The sequence below is a fragment of the Dendropsophus ebraccatus genome, chromosome 6, assembly GCF_027789765.1.
Source record: "Dendropsophus ebraccatus isolate aDenEbr1 chromosome 6, aDenEbr1.pat, whole genome shotgun sequence".
NCBI lineage: Eukaryota > Metazoa > Chordata > Amphibia > Anura > Hylidae > Dendropsophus > Dendropsophus ebraccatus.
This window is the reverse complement of record NC_091459.1, coordinates 16,871,148-16,893,958: the sequence shown is the minus strand read 5'-3', so window position 1 is coordinate 16,893,958 and position 22,811 is coordinate 16,871,148. Positions and strand designations below refer to the sequence as shown.

Genomic DNA, 22,811 nt, shown 5'->3' with positions numbered 1-22,811 from the left:
AAGCCTTTCGTTTGCCCTTGTAAGAGATGTTAGTGTCATTCACATAGATAGAAGCCACAGAGTGTAAATATACGATAAAATGTTTAGTGCTAATATTCTGTTATACTTTCACAAACCCGTATGTACAAGCTATAAGTGCAGCAATTATGGAGGTGTAAGAACTTGCTACGGTTTTTGTCTATACTCTCAAATTCAGGAGCTGCTTTTCTCTCTTCTTCAGGTATTAAAGGGGTCATCGGGCGAGGCGGGACCCCACTACGGCCACTGACTTTCTGAGTCACGTCACGACCCGGGTCCCCGCTCAAACCAGGAAGTGTCGGTATGTGACCACCAGCGCTGGAGCGGGGAAGTAACAGCCTGTTATTTCTTTTATCCTCCCCAGCACTTACTTTAAAAAAAAAAGTGTTTGGACGGACTTCTCCTTTAAGTACTATTCTGTATGCCTAAAAAATTGCATTAGATGTTTTATCTCTAACTACAGGTAAAAGACTTCAATAAAAAAAAAAATCAGTTTCTTGAAGAAGTCTTATGTTTTTGTACCTTTCTATCTCCAATTTGTCTGTATTAGTAAAGTGTTACAATTGCTCTATTACTCCTGACATTGAATGAACTGCTAGAATAGTTTGGTAATATGTATCTTTCAGCAACCGATTTGACCACCTGCTTGGGGGATGTTATGCTTGTTTACCGACCTGGAGGACGATAAGATTTGTGACTCTTTTGGAAGTGGGATTCTCCATTTATCTATAACAAGATCTCTGTTCCAGAAAGTTGCTGTTCCAGAAAGTCTGTACATCTAGGCGAGACCACATTCCATGTGTCAGATCAGTGTTTTAGACCATGCATTTTACGTTCAGGTACATTCTGCATGTGTGTTTGTATATATATATATATATATATATATATATATATCAGTCTGTTTAACATATATGTTTTATGGGGGAAAAATGAATGCAATTTTCATTCCACTGCGAGTATGTAAATATCTTTGGGTCAGTCTGGTTAGGATTATACATCCTATTGGTCAGTCTGCTGAGGCCCAGGCATCCTATTGGTCAGTCTGGTGAGGCCCAGGCATCCTATTGGTCAGTCTGGTGAGGCCCAGGCATCCTATTGGTCAGTCTGGTTAGGATCATACATCCTATTGGTAAGTCTGCTGAGGCCCAGGCATCCTATTGGTCAGTCTTGTTAGGATCATACATCCTATTGGTCAGTCTGGTGAGGCCCAGGCATCCTATTGGTCAGTCTGGTGAGGCCCAGACATCTTATTGGTAAGTCTAGTGAGGCTCATACATCCTATTGGTCAGTCTGCTGAGGCCCAGGCATCCTATTGGTCAGTCTGGTGAGGCTCATACATCCTATTGGTCAGTCTGGTGACACCAAGGCATCCTATTGGTCAGTCTGGTGAGGCCCAGGCATCCTATTAGTCAGTCTGGTGAGGCCCAGGCATCCTATTGGTCAGTCTGGTGAGAACCAGGCATCCTATTGGTCAGTCTGGTGAGAACCAGGCATCCTATTGGTCAGTCTGGTGAGGCTCATACATCCTATTGGTCAGTCTGGTGAGACCAAGGCATTCTATTAGTCAGTCTGGTGAGGCCCAGGCATCCTATTGGTCAGTCTGGTGAGAACCAGGCATCCTATTGGTCAGTCTAGTGAGGCTCATACATCCTATTGGTCAGTCTGGTGAGGCACAGGCATCCTATTGGTCAGTCTGGTGAGGCCCAGGCATCCTATTGGTCAGTCTGGTGAGGCCCAGGCATCCTATTGGTCAGTCTGGTGAGGCCCAGGCATCCTATTGGTCAGTCTGGTGAGGCCCAGGCATCCTATTGGTCAGTCTGGTGAGGCCCAGGCATCCTATTGGTCAGTCTGGTGAGGTGGGTGAGGCTCCAGTAGAACGTTAGCATACATATTGACCAGATTTGTTGTACACCACATAGCCAGTCTTCTCTGGTAGAAGAAAGATTATATTCCCCAGTTTGTCGATCTACTGTAGTAACATGTCACTGTAATTCAGAAGCAAGGGCCACTTGACTTCTCCGAATGGATTTTGTGGCTCGCTTAGCACAGCTCTTTATCTTGCATAAGTAAATAGAGGAGCTCTAATCTAGTTTATTTACACTTATTTACTTATTAACAGAAGTAAATCTAACTCCCGAATTAGGGTCAAATTCTTATCAGACAAAGGCAGAACAGAAAGAACAGCTCAATGGGGTAAATCTACAAAATAAGCAATAACCAAACCTGAAGCTACCTGCTATGTTGTCCTCAATACGTAGACTAAATATATTACAGAGTCAAAGGGTGTAAAATTTAGACTGGTGCAAACTAGCCACAGCAACCAATCACAGCTCAGCTTCCAGCTCTGGTAAATGGAAAGAGGAGCTGTGATTTGTTGCTGTGGGCAGTTTGCACCAGTCTAAATTTTACACCCTTTGATAAATCTCCCCCATAGTGTTGTTCAAGTCACCCCTTAGACCTTATTCACACGTCCAGAGATTTTTAAGGACTGTGATTTTAATCTGCTAGCTAGATCTGTGGAAAATAATCTGTGATTGCATCCGTGTCCGTTTTTTTTTACAGATGTGCATCATATCACTCCAGTATGTGTTTCACTCTGTGTAGCCATTTGGCCCAGGCCAACAACTTGTCTTCATAGAATCTGTCAGATTCATCTCTATACAAATTCCCCATGTGTAGTGCTCCACACTGTAACATTGCCCTCTTTGGGCCACCATGTAGTATTTAGATCCAGTTTGGGTCCTCAGATAGTGCTTAGTTTCCTTCTACATCCTCTTATAGTAGATTAACACATATAGAAGATAGGCACATTTTGTGCCCCCGATATAGTAGTCATCATCAAAAACAAACAGATTCCAATAGTCTATTAAGACCAATGATAATGATTAAACCTAAAGAAGAACTCCAGCCAAAATGTATTTTTTAATGTTATTACAAATTTAGTTTTAAAATTAGTTTTTTTTAATACAATGATGGGAAAAATAAAAAAGTTATTTCTTGTTTTTCTCATCATTGTAATAATAATAATAATAATAATAATAATAAAAACCTTAACTAATAGGGACATGATTGGGAAATATTTGCACTTTTAGAAATGATACAATAATGGGAAAAATAAAGACCTATATTTAATTTTCATCAGGGGATTCAAACCAAAGAAACACCTGCTGGTGGTCACTAGACAGGTGATTTACCTCTAGACCACAGCTCCAACACAGGCTAAGGCTGGGTTCACACACAGTAAATTTCAGGCAGTATTTGATCCTCATGTCAGGTCCTCATTGCAACCAAAACCAGGAGTGGATGGAAAACACAGAAAGGATCTGTTCACACTATGTTGAAATTGAGTGGATAGCCGCCATATAACGGTAAATAACTGCCATTATTTCAATACAACAGCCGTGGTTTTAAAATAACAGCAAATATTTGCCATTAAATGGCGGCCATCCACTCAATTACAACATTATGTGAACAGAGCCTTTCTGTGTTTTCCATCAACTCCTGATTTTGGTTGCAATGAGGACCTCACATGAGGACCAAATACTGCCTGAAATATACTGTGTGTGAACCCAGCCTCAGAGATTCAACTATATCTGACTACAGATCAGTCCTCTGTTGGCAGATACTGACTGGATGAGCCAGCAGGACGCCGGACAGCACTGATTATTCATGAAGAGGAGGAAGCAGTGGTGAGGTGTGCTAGAGTGCGGCACAAACGCTGAGCCACAACTCCTCTTTGACTCTTCATTACAGTAGGAGACCTGAGATGAGTGCATAATCCACTCCACAGGCAAATTACCAAAAGGCACCATGCTCCCTAGGGAACTGCCAGCTACAGCACACTGTCAGCACCCGTGGTAGGGCCTGGGTGCTGACAGATTCCCTTCAATGTCAAAACTATTTATTGCAATCAGTTTTTTCTTTTTTACTATGTAGGTCATGGGGAAACAGACTCTGCTGAGCATCTGTTCTTACCTTCACCATCCCTTTACAAATGTTTGTTTCCTTTATAAAGTTCACACATTTTGTACTAATATTGGTGGTGAGTGCATCTGTCAGTATAAGGTGTTTTGGGGCCTTCCGAGGCTTTACGTCAGTGGAGATAGAGGTCGGGCATGATTTCACTATCTGACCGCTTTATTCTCCTTCCGACTTTACTTTTTTCTATTGAACCATAAACAGATGTCTGGCATGCAGGTTTCCCATAGTATGCTGTGCCGTGGTTATTACCAGTACGAAAACCTATTAACCCTACTTTAAACGTGTGTTTATGGTTTTGAGTTAATGTGCATTCATAATTATAGACGCCAAATATTCTAGAAAGCGTTGGTGCCTGGTATGTTGTCACCGTGACACAATGCAGAGGATTAGTGAAGCTGTAGATCCTCCCATGGGGCAGACTGTCAGCCATACATTCGTACTATAGTACTGTCTGTGAAAACTGTAAAGTCTTGATTAGTGATGAGCGAACTTACTAAACATTCAGGGTTTATCCAAATTTGACTCCTGGTGGCTGGAAAAGTTGGATGCAGCCCCAGGAAGTCCTAGAAAAACATGGATATAGCTTTAGGCTACGTTTATGTTTTCCTGGCAGATCTATAGCTGCATCCAACTTCTCCGGCCACCTGGAGTCAAATACCGATCTTGTTATTTCATCTACTAATATAAACATTTGAAGGTAACCACCATATTCTAGAACTGTACACACACAATATTCACATTGTTCCCTCTCTAAATGAAGTCTTTACAATCTATGTTCTGTAGCCTGATAAATATGTTTTTAGATTAACCAGTGTCATTAAGCTATAAAGATTTCTGAAATACTGTACTTGAAAAAAAAATTGTCTCCAAGTACTTATCAGCTGCTGTATGTCCTGCTGGAAGTGGTGTATTCTTTCCAGTCTAACAGGCTGCTCCCTGCTGCTGACCACACTCCTCTTTCTGACTTCTGTCCGATCCCTCAGCCGCTGCAAGAACTGCATAGCCGACCATGGCCAGTGATTTGCTGTGCAGTTCTCCTGTTGGCTGCGGGACTGGGCAGAAGTCATGAAGATACTAGGAAGTGTGGTCAGGTATGTATAAACTTTATTATTTTCTTTACACCTTCATCAGCCGGTTGGCTATGTACCTCCAATTACACGTCGCGATCGGGCCGGCAATGTTTTTAGGTCAGGACCAAAAGACACAATCAGCCGATGATTGTTGACATTACTCGGGGCAATAATCTGCCAAATCGCCCTAATTAAGAAGATTATTGCTCCATTTAATAGGGCCTAAGTCTATGAGCCAGACTGTTTTCACCAACAGAGAGTGAGTGAGGTCAGGGTCTAAATACTCAGACCTGTACAGATCAAAACTTTTGACATATCAAAAGTTTTTGGAAATGACTTTAGGAAAGCTCCATTCAAATGCAGTGAAAAGAATCCACTTATGCTACTCCTTCCTGCTAGATCCACTTCAGTGACAGCTTTCCAAAAAATGTATCCTAGGTGTGACACTAGCCTAAAGCTGGTCAGATTCTATGTAAACTACTTAAAGCCAATGACATATTATAATTACTCCTATTTGTGATCTGCCATGCTTTTCATGTTTCTGCTAGCAGTCAAAAAACCATCCTGAAATCATCTTCTCGAACATCGGAGCTCTTCTGCAATGAGCTGTGCCCCTTTTCACATTGCTGTTTTGGATCAACGCATACAAGGTAATATTTTCTACAGGCACACATTAGTCTGGCGTGGTAGCGTCTCCTGTATTAAAATCTAACTATTTCTAGACTATGGCTTAAAGTGTCACTGTCGTTTGTTTTTGTTTTTTTGCAGAAATCAATAGTCCAAGCGATTTGAAGAAACTTTGTAATTGGGTTTATTAGGCAAATATGCCATTATCTGTATTCAAAAAGACTTTCCCCATCCCCCCCCCTTCTCTCTCATCCACTGCTGATTATCAGGAAATCTCGACTCTTTTACATCAGTCGAGCCCTGTCTGTTCTATGGAGAGGGGAGGGGGGAGTAGGGAGATTAGTTGGCAGCAGAGAACAAAGGATTACACAGTGGAAGCTGTGTGAAAGCCAGTATTTAGAGGTCAGTGCTGACCTCAGAGGAGATAGCCCTGTGATGTAGCTTTAAATTAACTCTTTATTGTCCTGTTTTGGTGCCTCATCGCCCTCCCCCCTCTCCATAGAAAACCATGAAGGGGGGGAGGAGAGATTCAAACTGCTTTTTTATTATAAAATGCATTTTTAGGCTAATAAACCCAATTACAAAGTTTATTAAAATTGCTTGTACTATTGATTTCTGCAGAAAAAAATACTTTAAAGATAGTGCTTAGCAAATAGCATTTTCCTTTTCACTTTGAAGTTACTAAAGCTAGAAAGGGAATTACGGCTGCATCTAGATCAATGAGAATGTCACGTGATGTTTTATAAAGCCTTTAATCTAGGTTTAAGAAAAAAATTCTTTTTAGAAAAGGGTGTAGTTCTTGTCAGGTTACTGCACTTTTAATAGCATAATAAATGTGACCATTCAGTAAAGCTCAACCCTTCCACTCTTTGGGTGTGTTCACACAGAGTAAGGGTACTATTACATGGAACGATAATCGGCCGATTATCGTTCTGTGTAATAAATACAACGATCAGCCGATGATCGTTTTCATCGGCTGATCGTTGATATAGGTTTTGACCTATAATTGTCGGCCACCGACCGTGCATTGCTACGTGTAACAGCGGTGCACGGCCGGCGACTGACGATATACATTACCTGTCCAGGCTGCAGGGCTCCTCTTCCTCTGTACTTCTCCCCGGGTCCCGCGCACTCCAGCTTCAGAGTGGCCTGTCAGCTGAGACATACCTTCATTCCCTTGTGGCCACTAGGGAGCTATCAGCAGGTTAAATTCATCTAACCTGCTGATTGTTCCCCAACATTAGAAAAACATGGCCACTTTCTATCAGAGCCAGCACCACTCTAGTCTCCAGTTCAGGTGTGATTTCCAATTAACCTCTATTCATTTAACCCCTTCCCGTCAGTAATCTGTATATATACATTCCTACTGCACATACCCTGTGCAGTAGAAATGTATATTTATGTTCCTGCACTAATCAGGGCTGGAGGTAATGAGAAGCAGCTGCGTCTCATTAACCACTTAAACACTGAAATCTGTTTAAGGGTATATTCACATGGGCGGGCTCGCAGCGAGATTCTCGCTGCGAGCCCGGCAGGTCCTGTCAGTTCCCATAAACTACATACTTGCTGCGGTCTAAACGACCGCAGAGAGTATGTAATTATACCGCGCTTAACCCCTTCTACTCCCGCCGGCTGTAAGCAGCATACATTACCTGTCCTTGCTGCACGGGTCCGGCGTCCTGCTCTCCCGTCCGGCCAATTAGTGTGTTGCCCAGCCGCAGCCACTGATTGGCCGGGCGGGAGAGCAGGACGCCGGACCCGTGCAGCAAGGACAGGTAATGTATGCTGCTTACAGCGGGGGAGCCGGCGGGAGTAGAAGGGGTTAAGCGCGGTATAATTACATACTCGCTGCGGTCGTTTAGACCGCAGCAAGTATGTAGTTTATGGGAACTGACAGGACCTGCCGGGCTCGCAGCGAGAATCTCGCTGCGAGCCCGCCCGTGTGAATATACCCTAAGGAACTCAGTGACAGAACAAGCATCTGCCACTGAGTGATCGGGACCATCGCTTGTGCCGACAGGCGGGGGTAAGTCACTTACCTCCGTCCTGTTGGATCAGCGATCCATGTATAGAGTCTGCTCTCAGGCAGGCTGCATGCACAGATCGCCGATAACACTGATCTACGTTATGCTTTGGCATAGCATAGATCAGTACATGCAATCTATTGATTGCATGTTTAAAGGGGTAGTGCGGCGGTAAACAATTATTCACAGAATAACACACATTACAAAGTTATCCAACTTTGTAATGTATGTTATGTCTGTGAATGGCCCCCTTCCCCGTGTCCCACCACCCCCACCCATGTACCCGGAAGTGTGGTGCGCTATACATACCTGTCACGTGCCGACTCGTCTCCGATCTTCAGTCAGCGATGTAGTCTTCGGCCGAATCCCGCCGTCCGTCCTGAGTGCTGGCCGCCCTCTGCTGCGATTGGCTGAGCATAACTGTGCTCAGCCAATCGCGGCTGAGCAGCCGATGACGCGGACGCGTCATCAGCTGCTCAGCCGCGGTTGGCTGAGCCAAACTGTGCTCAGCCAATCACGGCTGAGCATCTGATGACGCTGAAGAGGGCGGCCGGCACTCGGGACGCTCGGAGGGATTCGGCCCGGCCGTCCGAAGATGACATCGCTGACTGAAGATCGGAGACGAGTCGGCTCGTGACAGGTATGTATAGCGCACCACACTTCCGGGTACATGGGTGGGGGTGGTGGGACACGGGGAAGGGGGCCATTCATAGACATAACATACATTACAAAGTTGGATAACTTTGTAATGTGTGTTATTCTGTGAATAATTGTTTACCGCCGCACTAGCCCTTTAACGGTGATAAAAAGTGTAAAAAAAAAAAGTAAGTTTTTAAAAGTATTAAAAAAAAACCTTGTAAACCCCCTCCTAATAAAGGTTTAAAATCCCCCTTGCCCATTATAAAAATAAAAATATAAAAAAATAAAACAAACATATTACATATCGTAGTGTGCAGAATTGTTCCATCTATTAAAATACAACAGATAATGGCATAAACGAAAAAAAAAAAAAAAAAAACAGGATTGCTGATTTTAATAAATTAAATATCAGAAAAAATTTTATAAAAAGCAATCAAAAATTTTTTCTGTTTCACCAATGATATTAATAAAAACGATCATGGCGCAAAAAATGACACCTCAACCAGCCCTGTAGGTGGAAAAATAAAAGCGCTATGGCTTTTAGAAGGCGGGAGGAACATTGCATTAAAGGGGTTGTCCGGCGATAAAAAATTATTCACAGAATAACACACATTACAAAGTTATACAACTTTGTAATGTATGTTATGTCTGTGAATGGCCCCCTTCCCCGTGTTTCCCCCCACCCACGCTAGACCCGGAAGTGTGGTGCATTATACTCACCGCATCTCGTGTCGTCCACGGTCTCCGATCCTCAGCAGTGACGTCTTCTTCGGGAGGCCGGCGGATCTTCCCGAGTGCCGGCCGCCCTCTGCAGCGTCATCAGCCGCTCAGACGCGATTGGCTGAGCACAGTTATGCTCAGCCAATCGCGGCTGAGCTTCGGATGACGCTGCAGAGGGCGGCCGGCTCTCTGGAAGATCCGCTGGCCTCCCGAAGAAGATGTCACTGCTGAGGATCGGAGACCGTGGTCGGCACGTGACAGGTATGTATAGCGCACCACACTTCCGGGTACACGGGTGGGGGTGGTGGGACACGGGGAAGGAGGCCATTCACAGACATAACATACATTACAAAGTTGGATAACTTTGTAATGTGTGTTATTCTGTGAATAATTTTTTATCGCCGGACAACCCCTTTAAAGCGATTCTGTACCCACAATCTGACACCCCCAAACCACTTGTACCTTCAGCTGCTTTTAATCCAAGATCTGTCCTGGGTTCCGTTTGGCAGGTGATGCAGTTATTGTCCTAAAAAACAACTTTTAAACTGGCAGCCCCGTGCCCAACGGGAGTAGCCTGGATTGTGTATGCATTAGGCTGGCACAACCTCTCTGTCCCTCCTACCTGCCCTGCTCATAATTAGGAATGCTCCAGGCAGATTGCCTCCTATTCCTCAGCTGTGGCAGCACGGCATATGGGCTGAATCATTAAGACACCTGTGCAAATGTTCAGACAGGAGAAAATGTTCCAGTGGCATTCCTAATGATGAAGAGGGTGGGGAGGAGTGACAGAAGGGTGGTGCAAAGTTAGGGCACAGATACTCCCGTTGGGCACGGGGCTGCCAGTTTAAAAGTTGTTTTTTAGCACAATAACTGCATCACCTGCCGAACGGATGCCAGGAGTGGTGTGTGTGTGTGTGTGTGTGGGGGGGGGGGGGGTCAGATTGTGGGTACATAGTCGCTTTAATCTGACCAGGACTTTTGCGCATCAAAGGGCTCTGTCTTGCAGGGGTTAAATAAACTGATTTACAACACCTGCACCTAAACTAGAGACAAGTGGTGCTGTCTGTTTTTGTAGCGCTGGATAACCCCTTTAAAACATCAGATAAAAGAAAGGTGTAGACTAGAGAACAGCGGATTCTCCTATAGTACTTATATGATACTTGATATCTTTATCCAAACGCTCTATTATTTTTAAGCTGGATTTACACCTACCATATTGCAGAGGTTTTCACGTTTGTTACAGAGAGATCCTCTGCGATACTGGTTTCTATTAAAGCGAGAGTACTTCGCTGCGCTTATTTTACTTTAAAGGTAATCCAGCGCTACAAAAACATGGCCGCTTTTCCCCCTCTCGTCTCCAGATTGGGTGGGGTTTTAAACTCAGTTCCATTGAAGTAAATGGAGCTTAATTGCAAACCGCACCTGACCTGGAGACGAGAGGGGGGAAAAGTGGACACGTTTTTGTAGCGCTGGATAAAGCTGCTACTATACAAACAGTTTTAGCTCACACAACCCCTGAGTCATTGTGATATCGCCTGTGCAAACCTAGCTTATCCATATTAAGCTTAATCCTTTCTGTCTGAAAATTAATAAACTACTAAAATCCCTTGTTCACCAGGTTACATAACTGCCTAGGATACTACAGTCACCATCTACAGCACTGGACCCGAGGCCTATAGTATTGGTAGAATATGCTGAAAAGAACTAATATTTGGTCTGTGCCCACTGCAAAACTTATCAAAGCTATTTCCCTAGGCCTCTTAATCCAGATGTTCTGGAACAGTATAAACTGAAAACACAATTCACTTATGTAAAAGAGCACAATTCACACAAATATTCCTGAATTCAATAAAAGTAAAATCCTTAGCATTTCTGTGTATGAGATATCGGAAAGTCCACAGGATGTCCTTAGATCTGAATGTTGACTCGGACGTTATTAAAGGGGTTGTATCACGAAACAAAGTTGGTAGCCAATTTGTTGAGTCCTCTATAAACTGTGCCACCTTCCTATATACCTCCTTGCTAGAAGGTGAAGGGGCCTTTTACACAAGCCAATTATTGTGAAGGAGATACTAGAATCCCTCTCTTTTGGCTGATAACTGCCCCATGAAAAATGATAAGCCAAAGAGCAGGAAAACGCTTTATCCTCAGCTAATCGAATCTTTTGTGACGCACTAAAATACATCGGTATTGGCTGCACATCTACCTGTGTGAACAAGGCATGTGCAGCCAATAGAGATGAGCGAACCTGGAGCATGCTTAAGTCGATCCGAACTTTCGGCATTTGATTAGCGGTGGCTGCTGAAGTTGGATAAAGCCCTAAGGCTATGTGGAAATCATGGATATAGTCATTGGCTGTATCCATGTTTTCCAGACAACCTTAGAGCTTTATCCAAGTTCAGCAGCCCCCGCTAATCAAATGCCGAACGTTCGGGTTTGAATCGACTCGAACCTGAACCCGGTTCGCTCATCTCTAGCAGCCAACTGCAATATAGTTAAATGGGCACATGAGGAATCTAGGGATTGTGTGTGTGGCTCAACAGCATAATCGAGTGTGTCTCCTGAAGGCATTGCAAATGAACACCAATCTTGATCAGCACTAGAGATGAGCGAACCGGGTTCGAGTCCATCCAAACCCGAACGTTCGGCATTTGATTAGCGGGGGCTGCTGAACTTGGATAAAGCTCTAAGGTTGTCTGGAAAACATGGATACAGCCAATGACTATATCCATGATTTCCTCATAGCCTTAGGGCTTTATCCAACTTCAGCAGCCACCGCTAATCAAATGCCGAAATGCTCGAGGTTCGCTCATCTCTATTCAGCACCCATTTTCTTCAAAAAGGACCTTAAACAAGCTCGGTCAGTAGGTTTCTGGTGTCCTTTCTAAAGGGTATGTGCACACAACAGTATACTGACAGTTCACCTGCCACAGCCTGCGGCCATAGATCCGCCGGATTCCGTAGTGTGGACACACCTTCAGGGTAGCATAAACTAGTGACAAAAGCTGAACAGAATGATGTATCACTTGCATTGCTCTGTGCAGCTGATCCAGAGATATCCTCCTGAATAACATGGACAATAAGTAGTCCTCTCCATTATGTGCATGAGCCCAGTAGTAATGAGAAGCAGAAATCTCCACCCACCAGCTGATGATTGGCAGTTATTTATCCATGCTGTGTATAGGCAGTCAGCTATCAATCAGCAGCTGGAGGGCAGGGGAGGCAAGAATCCTATTCTCCTGAATATTAGAACGGCTGAACAAAATGATGTAAGTAATACACCGATCTGTTCAGCATTTCTGTCACTAGTTTATGCTGCCCTTATTTAACCCCTTAACGACATCGGGCGTAAACTTACGCCCTGGCGCCCTGGTACTTAGCGCATCAGGGCGTAAATTTACGCCCGATGTTTCCCCGATCGCTGCGTGTTCACACACAGCGGTCGGGGAAGATGGCCTGCTATAAATCATAGCAGGCCATCATAGCTTCTCGGCACGGGGGGTGGTTAACACCCCCCGTGCTTACGATCGCCGCTATAGGCTGATCAATTCAGATCAGCCAATAGCGGCGATCGTAACCTTTCCGGGTCATCGGTGACCCGATGACCCGGAAAAAAATGGCGGTCGGTGCTGTCCGAGGACGGCACCGACCGCCATTACTGTAAAAAGTAATGTTGATCGCCGTGCCACCGGCCCGATCGCCGTGAACGGCCGGCCGGCCGTTCACGGCGATCGGGCCGGTGGCACGGCGATCAGAGTCCCACAAAATAGTAAATACCTGCCCTGGACCCCTCAGCTAGGTAGCCGAGGGGTCCAGAGCAGGTATTTGTACATTACTCACCTGTCCCGGGCTCCTGATCGGCGGCTTCCGGGTTCGCGGCGTCCTCCGTCATTCCGTTCGGTCTTCGGGTCTTTCCGGCGGTCCTCGTCGTCTTCTTTCGGCTATTTTCGGCTCCAGCCTCGTCATTTTCCGGATTTTGCGCTCTGCTGCCCCCTAGCGGCTGATATGTGTAATACACTTAACAGCAGCTACAGGGATATTCAGAATATAGAAAAAGTGTTTTTTTTTTTTCCCCAATTTTTTTTTTTCTATTTTCCGCACCCTATCGCCGCTGAGTGTTGATTAGCATCGCACGAAAGTGCGCTGCTAATCAGCAACTCCTCCTTTTTGGCGTAGGGTGTTTTTTTTCTATATTCTACTGCCACGGTCTGCTTATAAGTGCCGCACATAAGTGCGGCATTTATCAGCAACTCCTTTGTTGGCGTAGATTTTTTTTATACTTACTGTAAAAAAAACACGTAAAAAACACTACATTACACCACACTACATTGAATAAAGTTTGACACTACACCACTACATACCCCATATACTAGTCCCCATATAAAGATGGCCCCCAGGGTGTTTTCGGTGTCAGAGGGATACGTTATTATTGCCTCCGACACCGAAACAGCCAGTGAGGATGAATGGGGGGGATCGTTCTTTCCTCCATTCATCCTCATCATCCAGTGATGTGTCTGGGGGTAGCGTAGCGTACGCTGCCCCCCAGACACGTCTTTTCCGCCAGTACCGTCCCAATAAGAGATGACGGTATGGTGTGAAATTCTACAAACTCTGTGAGAGTACCTCTGGGTACACTTACAGATTTAGGGTACGTGCATTCCGCAGCTGGCACCCGCCGGCGGACTGATGGAGGCGCATGTCTCCACCCGTGTCATAGACTCCATGTTATGCACGGGCGGATTCCGTCGTCCATCCAAAGAACGAACACGTTGGACGGAGAGCGGAATCCGCCCGTGCATAGAATGGAGTCTATGACACGGACGGAGACGTGCGCCTGCATCAGTCCGCCGGCGGGTGCCAACTGCGGAATGCACGAAGGGTTATCTGTCGCGATTCCGCAGTGTGCATGTACCCTTAGAGTGTATGTAGGAAGGAACACCCGAATCCAGCCCCAGATGCCCCCCCCCCCCCCTCCCATCCTCGGAACAAGTGGGAAGATCGTCCGGGAACTGATCTTCCCACTGCTGGATAAAGGTTACCACCACCTGTACGGGGATAACCTTTATACCAGCACCCCCTCTTCCGGTCCCTCGCTGCCCGAGCTACTGTAGCTTGCGGCACGATCCGAACATATCAGAAGTAGTAATAGCGCCCTAATATTTAGCAGCCATGGAGCGGACCCAGCGCTTCTGGATATGAAGGACCCCGTATCACACCAGGACAACATTTTCCAGGTGACGTCCCCCACACTGGAGAACAGGAGACCCCAGAAGAAGTGCAGAGTGTGGGGTAACAGGGGGATCAGGAAGGACACCATTTACCAGTGTGACGCCTGTCCTGATCCCCCCGGCCTCTGCATACTGGATCGCTCCAAGGCGTACCACACGTCACTGGGGTTCTACATTATCTAAATTCTGTCCCTTATTCCTATTTCAGGGGTCACGTTGGTCCGGGGATTATTCTGATCGCCATTATGGAGTCGGGAAGGAATTTTTCCCATTGATGAGGCTACTGTCGTCTGCCTCACGAGGGTTTTTTGCCTTCCTCTGGATCAACACAGGTTGAATTTGATGGACACCTGTCATTTCCAACCTTATAAACTAATAATTGCCCTAATACCCCCAAATAAATTAGAATTGTCCCTTTTTCCCAGCTAAATAGGTATGGCCGCCATTCCCATTAGAGGATGCCATGATGCAATTACAAAGCCTCTGTGCGGCCAGGACAGTAGAAACCCCCCACAAGTGACCCCATTCTGGAAACTACACCCGATAAGGAATATAACAAGGGGGGCAGTGGGGATATGGCCCCCAAGTGACGGCCACATTTGGGAGGTGAAAATGAAAAAAATGGTATTTTTTATTTTCTCGGCACATGTTCTACGTAAGTGCCTGTCACCAGTGGGGTCCATATGCTCACTGCACCCCTTGTTAGATTCCTTATGGGGTGTAGTTTCCAGAATGGGGTCACTTGTCGGGGGTTTCTACTGACCTGGCAGCACAGGAGCTTTGTAATTGCGACATGGCCTCCATCCTCCATTCCAGCCTCTAAATGGCGCTCTGTCCCTTTGGTGGCTTGCCCTGTGCCCATATGGCACATTATGCCCACATATGGGGTATTTTCGTAATCAGGGGAAACTACCCTACACGTTTTGTGTTCATTTTCTTTTTTAACCCCTTGTGGAAATGGAAAAAATCAAGGCTAGACCAACATTTAGTGTAATTTTTGTAAAATTTTTACTCTAAATCATTAATCTTGTCATGATTTTTTCATTTTCACAAGGGGCTAAAAGATAAAAAAAACCACTAAATGTGTAGAGCCTCCGAAGGGAAGGAGCGCCATTTCGTTTTTGAAGGCTGGATTTGGATGGAATGGATTTTAAGGGGCCATGTTGCATTCAAAAGGCCTCTGTGTTGCCAAGACAGTTGAACCCCCCCACAAGTGACCCCATTATGGAAACTACACCCCTCAGGGAATGTAACAAGGGGTGTAGTGAGCATATGGACCCCACTGGTGACGGGCACAAATATGGAACAATGTGGCGTGAAAATGAAATATTACATTTTTTACACTATAATGTTGGTTTAGCCTTGAATTTATCATTTTCACAAGGGGTTAAAAGAGAAAAAAACACAATGGGGGAGATTTATCAAAGGCTGTAAAATTTAGACTGGTGCAAACTACCCACAGCAACCAATCACAGCTCAGCTTTAGGCAGTGCTGAAAGGAAAGAGGAGCTGTGATTGGTTGCTGTGGGCAGTTTGCACCAGTCTAAATTTTGCACCCTTTGATAAATCTCCCCCAATATGTGTAGAGCAATTTCCCCCGAGTCCGTAAATACCCCACATGTGGACATAAAGCGCCATGTGGGCGCAGGGCAAGCCTCCAAAGGGAAGGAGCGCCATTTGGATTTTGGAGGTTGGATTTGGCTAGAATGGATGATGAACGCCATGTCGCATTTACAGAGCCCTCGTGCTGCCAAAACACTGGAAACCCCCCACAAGTGACCCCATTCTGGAAACTGCACCCCTCAAGGAATCTAACAAGGGGTGCAGTGAGGATATGGACCCCTTGATGACGGGCACATTTGTGCCATGAAAGTGAAAAAATGAAATTTTTTACTTTTACGTCACATTGTTCCACATTTGTGCCCGTCACCAGTGGGGTCCATATGCTCACTGCACCCCTTGTTAGATTCCTTGAGGGGTGTAGTTTCCAGAATGGGGTCACTTGTGGGGGGTGTCCAGTGTCTTGGCAGCACAAGGGCTCTGTAAATGCGTCATGATCCTTGAAATCCTTTCCAGTGAAATTCAGCTTCCAAAAGCCAATTGGCGCTCCTTCCCTTTGGAGGCTCGTCCTGCGCCCCCTTGGCACTTTATCGCCACATGTGGGGTATTTCCGAACTCGGGAGAAACTGCGCTACACATTTTGTGTCTTTTTTTTCCTCTTATCCCTTTAAGAAAATGAAAAATTGAAGTCTAGAACAACGTTTTAGTGTAAAAAATAAATTTTTCTTTTTTCACACCATATTGTTCGGAAAATCTGTGAAGCACCTGTGGGGTCCAAATGCTCACCGCACCCCTTGTTACATTCCTTGAGGGGTGTAGTTTTCTAAATGGTGTCCCTTTAGGGGTGTTTTTTAGGTTTTGGCACCCCAGAGCCTCTGCCAACCTGAAGTGGTACAGTCAGAAATGACCAAATATAACAGAGGCGTTGAAATTCACTAGGCGCTCCTTTGTATCTGAGGCTTGTGGTTGCGTCAAATAGCACAATAGGGCCACATATGGGGTATTTCTATAAACTGCAGAAACGGGGCAATAATTATTGGGGTGCATTTCTCTGGTAATAGGTTTATAATTATGAAAAATATTGGATTACAATAAAATCTCTGCACAGAAAATTAAAATTTTCAAATTTCTTACACACTTAGCTTTTATTTCTGTGACTCCCCTAAAGGGTTAAAACACTTTATGGATATGCTTTTGCAGAGTGTGGGGGGTGCAGTTTCTGAAATGGGGTGCTTTGTGGGGCTTTCTAACATACAGGCCCCTCAAATACACTTTTAACCTGAACAGGTCCCTAAAAATATCTGATTTTGAAATTTTACTGAAAATTTGGAAATTTGCTGCTAATGTTTTAAGCTTCCTATTGTCTAAAAAAAATTAAAGATCGTTTAATAAATGCCGCCAACATAAAGTAGACATGTTGCTAATGCTATTTAATATATAATTTATGTGGTATAACCACTTTCTGTATACGCAAAAAAGTTTCAAAGTTGGAAAAATGCAGTTTTTCACATTATTTGGGTTTTTTTCATAAAGATTTGTTATGATTATCGACTCCAATTTACCAGAAATGTAAAGTACAATATGTCACGAGAAAACAATCTCAGAATCAGCCGGATAGGTAAAAGCATCCCGAAGTTATTAATGACTAAAGTGACACTGGTCATATTCATAAAATTTGTCTCTGTCATTAAGGCCATTTCAGGCTCTGTCCTTAAGGGGTTAAAGGGGAACTCCAGGTAGAGGTTAAAAAAATGAAACTTCTGCAGAAGCATATAGCATTACTTACCTGTCTATCCCAGTTTTGAAATGACCAAAAATCCATTTGTTTGGGGGGGGGGGGGGGGGAGGGGGGTTGTTCTGTATTGTGTTTCTGTCCTTCCTGGTTGAGCAGTTCCCAGAATGAAATGCTTTTCCTCAGCTGATGATCATCACAGTCCCCCACACATCACAATCAGTAACATTAGTGCTGTACCTGCTTCTGGCCGGTTAGAGATGGTGGGTCACTCCGGTGATTGGGTGATCCAGCCAAGCCTCCTGTGACATCACACCCTGCCCCCTGTCTACATCATCAGCCTGTGCTCAGCAAACACACAATGTGAGACAGAGGCATGGAATATTTCTCTCCTAAGGTGGGAGAGCAGTGGGAGCAGGAGACCATGTGAATTGGCACAGGGGCCATTTTTTTTTTTACTTCCTGGATTTCTATCAGCTACCAGTGTGACAGAACCGTACAGATATGGTAATACATTGTATAGACACAACTATATAACTTTTAATGTACTTTTAATAGAAAACAAGTTTTTCTTATCTGGAGTTCCCCTTTAAGACAGTAAAAACCTAGCGACAAATTCCCTTTAAGTGGTACCAACTGCCAGTACTCACTAGAGACCCACCTTAGTGGGTTGTAACCAAGGGCAGCAGATTATAAAAACAAAGCAGGTACATGGGGGATTAATACGTCTGTCTCTCAAACAGCACATTTTCCAGAAATTATTGTACAATTCTCATCTGAAAAGTTTAATTTCACATAATGCATCAGCTGAGACCTCATTTTCTAAGTGACATAACCCTTTAAATTATATCCACCTGCATTGTGCTGTACTTTTTGTCTGTGGAATCTGCGAAAATAAAGTAAAAACTGCAACACAGACGACTATGAATCCTAATGTATGTGCTTAAAGGAGTACAGTGCAGCACAGAGCATGATAGTCATTCCTGTAATGCAGATCTATTTAGAGTTTGGCACCAGAATAGAGTTGTGAGCGCCATTCTACCAGCCACATACATTGGTACCTTAGGAGATGGAGCAGTACCTATGTCTTTACTCTGCTCCAACCACAGCTTCGCTTTCATTTCTCAGAATGGACCGTGATAGATTTTTGTCTGACAGATTGAAAAATCTGGTCAAGTTAGTTTGTTCATATGACAAAGATTGCAATCTCCCATTATGAAATTGCATCTAATATTGTAACCAGTTGTATTTTTAGACACACATAACTTCACCAGCATTGACCTCAATATTAGTTGCTTATGACTGTGGCCAGGGAGAGATTTATCAAGCAGTTTTATAGTAAGAATGTCCTTTAGTTTCCACAGCAACCAATCACAGCTCAGCTTTCAAATACTCAAGAGCCCAGGTAAGAGAAAAGCTTGATCAATCTCCCCTTAACCCTTTGAGGACCAGGCCCAAAATGACCCAGTGGACTGCGCAAATTTTGATCTTAGTGCTTTCGTTTTCCCCTCCTCCCCTTCTAAGAGCTCTAGCACTCTCAGTTTTCTATCTACAGGCCATGTAAGTGCTTGTTTTTTACAGGAATAGTTGTACTTTGTAATGGCGTCATTCATTTTACCATAACATGTATGATGGAATCCCAAATATATTATTTATGAAGATATAAATAGGTGAAATCGTAAGAAAGAATGCAATATGGTAACGTTTGGGGGGTTCCTGTGTCTACGTAATGCACTATATGGTAACAGCGACATGATACTATTATTCTATAGGTCAGTCCGAACACAACCATATGCAGGTTACACAGATTCTCTAATGTTTATATATTTTTTTTTTATGAAATCTCTTTTTTTTTGGCAATTAAATATGAATAAAATGGGACTATTGTGACGCTTATAACGGTTTTATTTTTTCACCGACGGGGCTGTATGGGGTGTCATTTTTTCCGCCATAATCTCTAGTTTTTATTAATACCATATTTGTGAAGATCGGACATTTTGATCATTTTTATTGATTTCTTTTAATATATAATGTAACATAAAATCGGTAATCTGCGCACTTTTTCCCCTCTTTTCGTGTACGCCGTTTACCGGTCACAATGACGCTTGTTAAATTTTAATAGATCGGACAATTACGCACGCTACGGTATATTATATGTTTATCTATTTATTCATTTTTATATGTTTTATTTATATAATGGGAAAGGGGGGTGATTTAGACTTTTATTGGGGGAGGGGTTTTGGGGTAGTGTGTTAGTGTTTTGAACTTTTTTTTTTTTTTTACACTTTTGAAGTCCCTTTGGGGGACTTCTACATACAGTACTTTGATTTCTACACTGATGAATGCTATGCCATAGGCATGGCATTGATCAGTGTTATCGGCGATCTGCTCCTTGAGCCTGCCTGTGCAGGCTCAGTGTAGCAGATCGCCGATCGGACCGCATGGAGGCAGGTGAGAGACCTCCGGCAGTCCGTTTCAACGATCGGGACCCCCGCAGTCACACTGCGGGGGTCCCGATCGGTAAGTGACAGGGGACTAAGGGGTTAATGACACGCGGCAGCGCGATCGCTGCAGCGTGTCATTACCGGTGAGGTCCCGGCTGCTGATTGCAGCCGGCCCCCACCTGCTATGAAGCGCGCTTCATAGCGGGAAAAACACCCAGGACGTAAGGTTACGTCATGGGTCGTCTGGGGACAGACTTCCATGACGTAACCCTACGTCCAGGGTCGTCTAGGGGTTAAAGCGTAACTGTCATTTCAGGGTCATTTTTTTTTTTTTAAACATTAAATATCAATAGTACAAGCGATTTTAAGAAACTCTGTAATAGGTTTTATGTACTAAAAGAGTTTCCTTCTGTACTAAAAAAAGCAATCTCCCAGCCTCCCCCCTCACATCAAATGAAGCAGGATTTCTGTCTCCATTATGTGGCTATGGAGAGGGGAGGGGCTGTTAGGAGTGACTGAGCACGGAGCAGTCCTGCACAGCACAACACCCTGCAATCTTCTCTCAGTAAGTTCATAGATAAGCACTGACCTTTCTGACACCTGAATCCTGCGTTTTAGGTGCCCAGAGTCTACAAACAGCTGACCTTCATGTCACCTCTTCCTGCTCCCTCATCTCCCCCAGCCCCTCCCCCCTTCATAGGCTTACAATGGAGAGAGCAGAACCCGTCTTCACTGGCTTCTCTGTAATGAAGACGTGTTTGCCTGATAATGCACAGATAAGAAGACAGGGGGGGAGGCTGGGAGATTGCTTCTTGAGTACAGAAGGAGGCTTTTTTGGCTGATAAAACCTATTACAGAGTTTCTTAAAATCGCTTATACTACTGATTTCTGCAATAAAAAAAAAATATGAGTTACGCTTTAAGTGTGTGTGTACTGTATATTAGAACTGTACATTTAAGTCAAGCAAATGCAGTTGTACACCGCGCCATCTGGTGGTTGAACTGCAACACTGCAGAAAATGGTGATGTTGCTTCGAATATACCAGGAGATATTGGGACCCAAAAGACCCTTTTGCATATTAGTATTTCTCGGGGGCAATGCACCCAGGACTCCACTGCATTAAGCCCTTTCACTAGGAGCCGGCAGTGTTGTCATTTGGCTGGTCTCCCTGAGATCAGCGATCTGTTTCTCTTATGGCTCTACTAGGCATTGCTCCCACCTAGCCAGAATCCTGCTCCACACTGATGAGGGTCAACACCTCGAAACAGCTGTATGTGGATGGTTACCTGGCCTTGGTTTATCCCTTGTCATTAAATTGACTTATAGGGCCACTTAATATGGTGTCCTTTAGCGTCCACAGCAACCAATCACAGCTCAGCTTTCAAATACTCTACAGCCCAGGTAGAGTATTCGCTTCGTGTATGGGACCCATTCACCTTCACACTACTGGATCCGCAGTGGATTTCATGTGAACGTACCCTAAATAGGAACTCTCAGCAGGTTAGACAAATCCAACCTGTTGATGTGTCCATATTGCACAGGAGACGCAGAGAAGGAAGATATGTCTCTACCTTCGTCCTCTGCGCCGTTCCCGTTCACACCATATCCGGTAGGACCATTTGGAACACTGGGGCTCCGTTAAACGCACTCCCTCCACCACCATAGTGCCAATCCACTCCTGGCTGACCCGCCTCTTTAAATGATGATTAATAGAGCGGGCCGGCTAAGAACTGTCTCTGCTCCACTGGCATAGGTTACAAACTGGCATAGTTTTTATAGGGGTTATCCAGTGTTAGAAAAACACGACCACTTTCTTCCTGACACAGCGCTACATCTCCAGCTTGGGTGCAGGTTTTGCAACAGAGTTCCATTGATGTGAATGGAGCTTAATTGCAAACCCCACCAGAACTGGAGACAAGAGTGGTGCTGTCTCTGGAAGAAAGTGGCCATGTTTTTCTAATGCTGGATATGCCTTCTAATGCTAAACGCTTTAAATGGATTACCCAGGATTAGAAAAAGCACAGCTACTGTCTTGCAAAAACAGCACCACACAGTCCTCACGTTGTGTGTGGTATTGCAATCCAGCTCCATACACTACAATGGAACTGATACAAAACCTTCACCCAAACTGAGAATAAGAGGTGCTGTTTTTGGAAGAAACTATAAACTTGAACACACCTTCCCTCGATCAATACCATGCACCCTTGTGGCCCACTTGGAGAGTGGGGAACAGATTTCCATAAATGCCCCCCTAGGTATGGCTTTTATAGATCTACCCTTACCCAAAACGGCTACAGGAACATCAATTTATTTTATTTGGATTGCGGGCACATTTGGGTGTAGCCTGCAACCCAATTAACTATTGAACTCAATGCAAGGCTATCAGAACGGCCATATATTGTGTGAACAAAGCAGAATGCCCACTGTTTGCACTCTAGCTGTCCAAAAAAACTGACATGTAAATTAGTTCTACGAACGTTGTTCAATACTTATCCATAGATTTCAATGCAGTGCATTATTTTAAGGCAAGAACAGGCCATTTTAAATTGCCAACAACCGTTCTTGTCTTAAAAAAAAATAAACTGTGTGAACACGGTACAAAGAGGTTGTCTGGGAAGCAACCGGCGGCTAAAACCTTCTCACTAGATGCATTCTGTGACATGGAGGCGTAGGCACTAGAGATGAGCGAATCTGGAGCATGCTCGAGTCGATCCGAACCCGAACTCTCTGCATTTGATTAGCGGTGGCTGCTGAAGTTGGACAAAGCC

General features: G+C 44.5%; 1 protein-coding gene across 1 annotated transcript in view; it reads left to right on the top strand.

Annotated features, from left to right (window-relative positions):
* The first annotated feature begins 5,624 nt into the window (after positions 1-5,624).
* The window catches only part of IQCG (IQ motif containing G), a 32,624-nt gene continuing 15,437 nt past the window's right edge, over positions 5,625-22,811 (top strand). Inside the window, exon 1 of the mRNA XM_069974583.1 lies at positions 5,625-5,719. The gene's annotated coding sequence lies outside the window, so the exon portion shown is untranslated. The remainder of the gene's footprint in view (positions 5,720-22,811) is intronic.